Genomic DNA, 6,396 nt, shown 5'->3' on the forward strand with positions numbered 1-6,396 from the left:
ATTTTGATGTGGGGATCCCAATGGGTCATTCGTTTGGTATATAGACCAAGATACCTGTCTCTCACCCTGTTATACAGACAACAGTAAAATAGGATGTGAGCCAGGTCCTCTACCTCTGCCGCTCCGCAAATGCAGAGACGCTCATTGTACGGTATAGCATGAAATCTCCCATATCTGACCATTGTGTCAAGCTGTTCGAATCTCACTCTCGTAAATATCTCCCTAAGATGTTTTGGGAGTTGTAACTTCAAATAACTGTCTACTTGAAAAGTACATTTGTATTTACTCAGCCATTTCAAGTTACCCACCTTACTAAGCATAGCTATATCAGTTTGTGCTTCTATATCCTTAATTCTTTGGGCAACTCTTTTTTTAGATTGTTCTCCTGTTACACTAGAGACAGGAAGGCCACAGCTTCTTACAAAATTTGTTAGTTTGGTGATCCAGGAGATTTGTGATTGTAGTTTTATTTGCTCTAGTAGGCATAATTTGGGGAGTCTATCAGTCTCCATTTCATTAACTTTGCACCAGTAGTTATAGGCTCTAATTTTAGATAATGCCTGAATTGTATGAATTCCCAATTCATCTCTAACTGCTGCAGCAGATGTTCTTGGATCTACACCCAAAATACATCTCAGATGCTGGGGCTGTGTTTGTTCTAAAACTGTGGTTGAGTAAAGACCCCAAATTTCTGCTCCATACAAGAGCATTGTGGTAACCTTAGCCTTATAAACCTTGATTAATGGGGCTAGGGACCCTGGGTAACTATGGTTCTTTAGTTTGAGCAATAAATTCAAATGGGCTTTTGCTCTAAATGTACTCCGTTGATGATGACAGGCCCAAGATCTAGTCTTGGAAAAAGTTACGCCCAAATATACAAAGGTGTTAACCTGTTCAATTGGTTCACCATCTAATTGCCACTTATGTCTCTGATGGTTTCTTCCAAACACCATTATTTTTGATTTAGATTTGCTAATGATTAGGGAGTTATCCTGGCAATAATAGCTGAATCTTCTTAATAGCCTACGTAATCCTACTTGTGAGTATGATGATAAAATCGTATCATCAGCATAAAGCAAGCTGTTACAGTAAGTATTTAGGATCATCGGCATGTGTACCATGGTATCCTTCATTAACCCTGGCAAGTCATTGATGTATAAATTAATTAATAATGGGGCCAGGATACACCCTTGTCTCATCCCTTTATTTGTGTGAATCCTGTTAGTTAGGGCCCCATTTACCCCATACCGCACCCTCAAACAGGTACTTGTGTAAAGGGCTTTAATCAAAGCCAGGAGTCTGGGTTCTATTTTAAGAGATGTCAATTTACTCCATACTGTACTATTATTGTATATAAGGAAGACTTTAGCTGATGGAGTGAAATAACAAAGCTAAGATGGGGCCACCATTTACCTGGCAATGGTTTAGTTTAGTTTAGTTTTATTATATTTATATACCGCCCTTCTCCCGAAGGACTCAGGGCGGTGAACAGGGCACATATAAAAAATACAAAATACAAAAATTAAAAAAGAATTAAATAGTAGCCCAGCTAAAACAATCAATAACAATATAAAAATCCCCATTAAAACCCCAACATATCCCCCATCAGGCCAGGCCGGCTTGTGCAAATAAATGGGTCTTCAGACCGCGTCGGAAGGAGCGAAGGTCCGATGCCATCCGGAGCTCAACCGGCAGCTGATTCCATAAAGCCGGAGCACCCACAGAGAAGGCCCTCGCCCTGGGGGCCACCAGCTGACATTCTCTGACCGGAGGCACCCTGAGGAGGCCCTCTCTGTGGGAACGCACAGGGCGGAGGGAAGTTGACGCCGGCAGCAGGTCCCCTTTCATTGGCTTACCTTTTTATAGAGAATCCTAACGACACACTTATTGATTGATCACATCTTATATATTTCTTGATATATGGTTTCTCTTGACAGGATTGATGAAAGCATTGTTCATTTTTGGTTTTGCAAGAGAATGTAACTTGAGTGCTGCTCTCTTTGGTATGAAAACTCCAAAGAGTATTGAGGCAGCTGTTTTTTCCTTTCCTTCCAGTGTTCTATCTGTTTTATGGCTGTTTAGTTAACCTGATTGGATAGAATCTCTTTCTGGACACTTAGACATTAAATAAACTTCATTGGCTGACTTGTGTTAATTTAAAAAAACTTTCTGCAAAAAGGGAAATACGTGAATTCCATCAAGATAGACCGTAGAAATCTTCTAAGGGGCTGCTAATGATGGTTTATGCAACTTGCAACCAGGTTGTCCTAGTGTTCCTATGTAACTTCTTTCTCATGGTCTCTCTCTTTTTTTCCCCCTAGGAGAAAGATATTGCGGATCTTTACTGGGATCCAAAAAACGCCAAAGCGTTCACTTTTTATAGTAAGAGTGATGGCAACGCTGATACCTGCTCCTTTGAATCTGCAGAGTTCCCGGGTTGGTTCCTCAGCACTTCTTCAGAAGCAAAAAAGCCCATTGGCTTGAGTCAAAAAGGAGGACCTCATAATGTCCTGTTTCATTTTGAAAGAAAATCATGAGCCAGGAATACTGTTCTTCTTAAACAATGATGGACCTTGGATATACGAATTGGAATGGAGCCAGAATGCACGATTAGGCCGATGAGTAGACTTAGATAGTATTCTTTCTCCAATCCAAAAACTTTGGGAGGAGAACTACCTATGTCGTATTTTGGGGGGGAAGGTACCATACAGGTTCATGGATGATATGGACTTGATTGTATGGTCTTTATTTCTGTAGAACAAAATTGTCAACATCCAGCTCGCAGATCCAAATAAAAAATCCAGGTTCATTCCATTCCCCAAACTCTTCCTGTTTATTGAATACACGGCATGGTAATGTTGAGGCAATACTAACTCTGAGGTTCCCAGACACCAGTTCATAGAATTAAGCATAATTTCTCTGGCCCAACCCCCACCCTCTCACGTAGCCCATGTAAACAATTTCACTTTGTTATGGGAACTGTCTGCTTCTTCTCCACACCTGCCACAGTGTCTGTCAAGTTTCCAACATATGGGCTTTTCAAGTGACTCTGAGGCATTGTTTACCTTGAAAGTCCTTTATTTAGCCTAATACACTGGCAATGCTTGCTCGAAGGAAACTGGAATCTGAAATCTCCACCCCCTTGCACAATATATTAAAGCACAATTCTCCACCTTTCTAATTTTGTGATTAATCATATTCTCCAATTAATTTAAAGAATCAGTTTCCCTTCCATTAGAAAACCGGCCAAGTTCTTATCTTCTTTAATTTCAGATGGCCTTGAGCTACAATCCTCCTCTTCCCCACTCCCAACCTTAATCCAATCTCTTAAAGCAATACACAAGTTTAACATATGAAATAGCTGCTTCTTCATCTCTTGTCAAGCAAGAACATTCGATGTTAGCAGTGTTGACAGTGTCCTTGGAATGGTTTCAGGCTCTCATGGTCTTCAGCAGAACCATAGAAGTTTCATTTCTCCATCTTACCCAATTCTAAAGCAAAACCTCCCCCCTTACTCTAATGGCAAGTTGAAACGAAGTGGCACGTAGCTGCTAAAGTTACGTTCTTGACAAATATGCTTTTGAATAATAGGTTTGCACATGTGAATTAAGTTGGTTGGCTGAGAGTAAGCAGAGTGATCTTTTGGTAGCAGTAGCACTTAGATATATAGTATCTACTGCCCCATAGCGCTTTACAACATTTGGGGTGTTGTTTACCAACTCAGCATATTGTCCCCAACAATCTGGTTCATCAGTTTATTGACATCAAAAGGAGGGAAGGATGAGTCAAGCTTCAGCTTGTCAGGATCGAACTCCTGGCTGTGGGCAGAGTCAGAGTACTTTAAGATGTTATTCCAGAGGTGTCCAAACTTGGCAAATTAAAAACCTGTGGACTTCTACTCCCAGAATTCCTCAGCCAATCAGCCAGACAAAACTTAAAGTTTGCAGGGTTGGGGACCACTGTGTTACCCCACACTGTTACAAGAATCGGTTCTCTCCACAGCAATCTGGTTCATTGTTTAAGAAGAACAACTTGTGTTCTGCAGTGAAGGGAAGCTTTTGCAGAGGACCCAGACTTTCACAATGGGAAAGGGTGCTTAATAAATTGCATAATGAGAGATATTTAACAACTTCAGATATTGCAAATGGATCCTTAGGAAGCCTAATTTAGAGAACCCATCACAGATGTTGCAGTACAAAGTGACAGGACAGTTAATCGGCCTCCAGACTGTCAGTTTTGAGCAGTATGCCCCAAATATGGTAATTCTCCAAGGGCCAAGGAGCCCCTAATGCAGAGCCACTCTGTATTGGCAGGGGTCAGTTTTAAAATAATGCTCCCCCTCCAGATCTCAACTGCATTCCAGGCACTGGGAAAAGGCAAACCACAGCATTACTTAACTCATCATGAGCAGAGAGGTTCAGCTGAGTATCATCAACATACTGATGATATCTCACCCCCTGGCAACGGATGACCTCCCCCAGCAGTTTCATGTAGGTGTTAAACAGTAGCAGAGAAAGAAGCAAAGGCCAGGGGTCAGATCTCTCTTCCCTGATCAATATTGACTGAGAATGGCCTCAAGGAAGAAATGCACCAGGACAACACAGTGCCCTTGGTCCCTGATCCCAGAAGCCATTCCGGAAGGATGTCATAACTGATGGAATCAAAAGCCACTGCGAAATCAAGTAGAGCAAGAATGGATGCACCACCCTCACATCTCATTGCCATCATGTTAGTGCCATTAGGACTTTTCCCCATTTTATCCTCTCCTGCTCAATTCCCAAGTGGCCTCAACAGATCCCTGTATTCTCCCACTACTGGAGATGCGTTTGTGTGAAAGAAGGAGAAAACAACCAGGCTTTGTGGGAAAGATGGGTGCGGTTTGTTGATCTGGTTAGGCTGCACCCCACCCACTTTCTCTTCTCCAAGGTGAGAAGCAGGACCTGGGGAGGAGAAGGAAGAAGGTGTGGTTGGCTAACACATCTGAAAGAGACATGCCATCGATGGCTGCAGCACCAGGAAAAATGGGCATGCCCAACTTGACTTTGATTTGCATGTCTTGGCTAACTTGAACATCTAATTGCTAGATTGTCATTGGAAGTATGAAAGGAAGGCAAGAATATTCTGGAGTAGATGCAGCATTTTCCATGAGTGGCATGAAACTTTAGCTTGGAGAAAACCTGGCAGAATTTGTAGGATGATGCTCGAACAGATATGAAGCATCACTTTCCTATTTGCATGGGAGATATTCTCCATTAAGAATCTTGATATGGTTTGCTCCAGTACACTTGAGGTGTTTGATTTATTAGGATAAGGACACATGGAAGCAGAAAGCAGGCAGGAAAAAAGAGTGATTTGCTAGTAACTGAAGTGAGGGGGGAAATTTAGGGACATTTATGAACAAGAAGATTAAGATGAAAATCTCATGCACAAATTGAAGTCCTCAAGAAAACAGATCTCAGGCCAGTAAACTCAAAGTCAATGAATTAAGGAATGCAGCTGGAAGACTTCTACTTATTTGTGGATCATTTTATTTTAGGGAATATCATGTTCAGTTCACATGGAACTTGCAATGCTCCATGCTTTAGTCCTTTAAGGAGAAACTTAATATTTCCCCTCAAATCACTCCTAAATATGGAAAACAATAATAAGATACACTCCTTGTGTGTCCTATAATAATCTAAGTGAGGCATTGGTATGTAGGTATAACTTATAATTAAATAATTGCTTTTGGACTGAATGCTTTCATCACATTAATCCGTTCTAGACTAAGTTTCAATCCTATTTAAACCCTTCATGCAAATTATTGTTCAGATTTATTGTTTGTAACCAAACAACAGGAAAACCTTCTATGAAGGCTTTCTGTGCAAAATGAAAGATTGTTTCTGGACAATAAGAGCTAAACTGAATTATATCAAACTTGTGGGGGTGGGGGGTGGGATTGTGACTCTTGACCCTTCCTGATCTCCTGAAGGGACAAAAGGGACTTCCATTGTTCAGAAGATGTTCAAATTACAGTTTGAAATGCAGTACAGCAGACACTGAGTTGTTTACTCAACTCTTGTGAGTAATTTGAGCAGGACGGATGTGACATCATGCATGAGTTGAAGCAATGTCAGGGCGTTAACCCTGATTAGAAGGCATCAGTCTTTGTGAATAAGCAATACTGTAGAGATGGGGAGTTTTGGACAGCTGGATGTAGTGACAAAATATCTCTTACAGTAGTCATGAGGGTGATTTCTCAAATCATCGATGGGCATGTCAGTTAACTCCCTCTGATAGATATAAAATCTGTGATGATCAAACAGAAGGAATCTTCAGCCCAAGAAGGAACATCTCCACAGGTATTGTCACCTGATTTATCAGATTAGGCTACCTAGGACAGGGGTGGGGAACCTT

This window comes from Vipera berus (assembly GCF_964194415.1).
Source record: "Vipera berus genome assembly, chromosome: 8".
Taxonomy (NCBI): Eukaryota; Metazoa; Chordata; class Lepidosauria; order Squamata; family Viperidae; genus Vipera; species Vipera berus.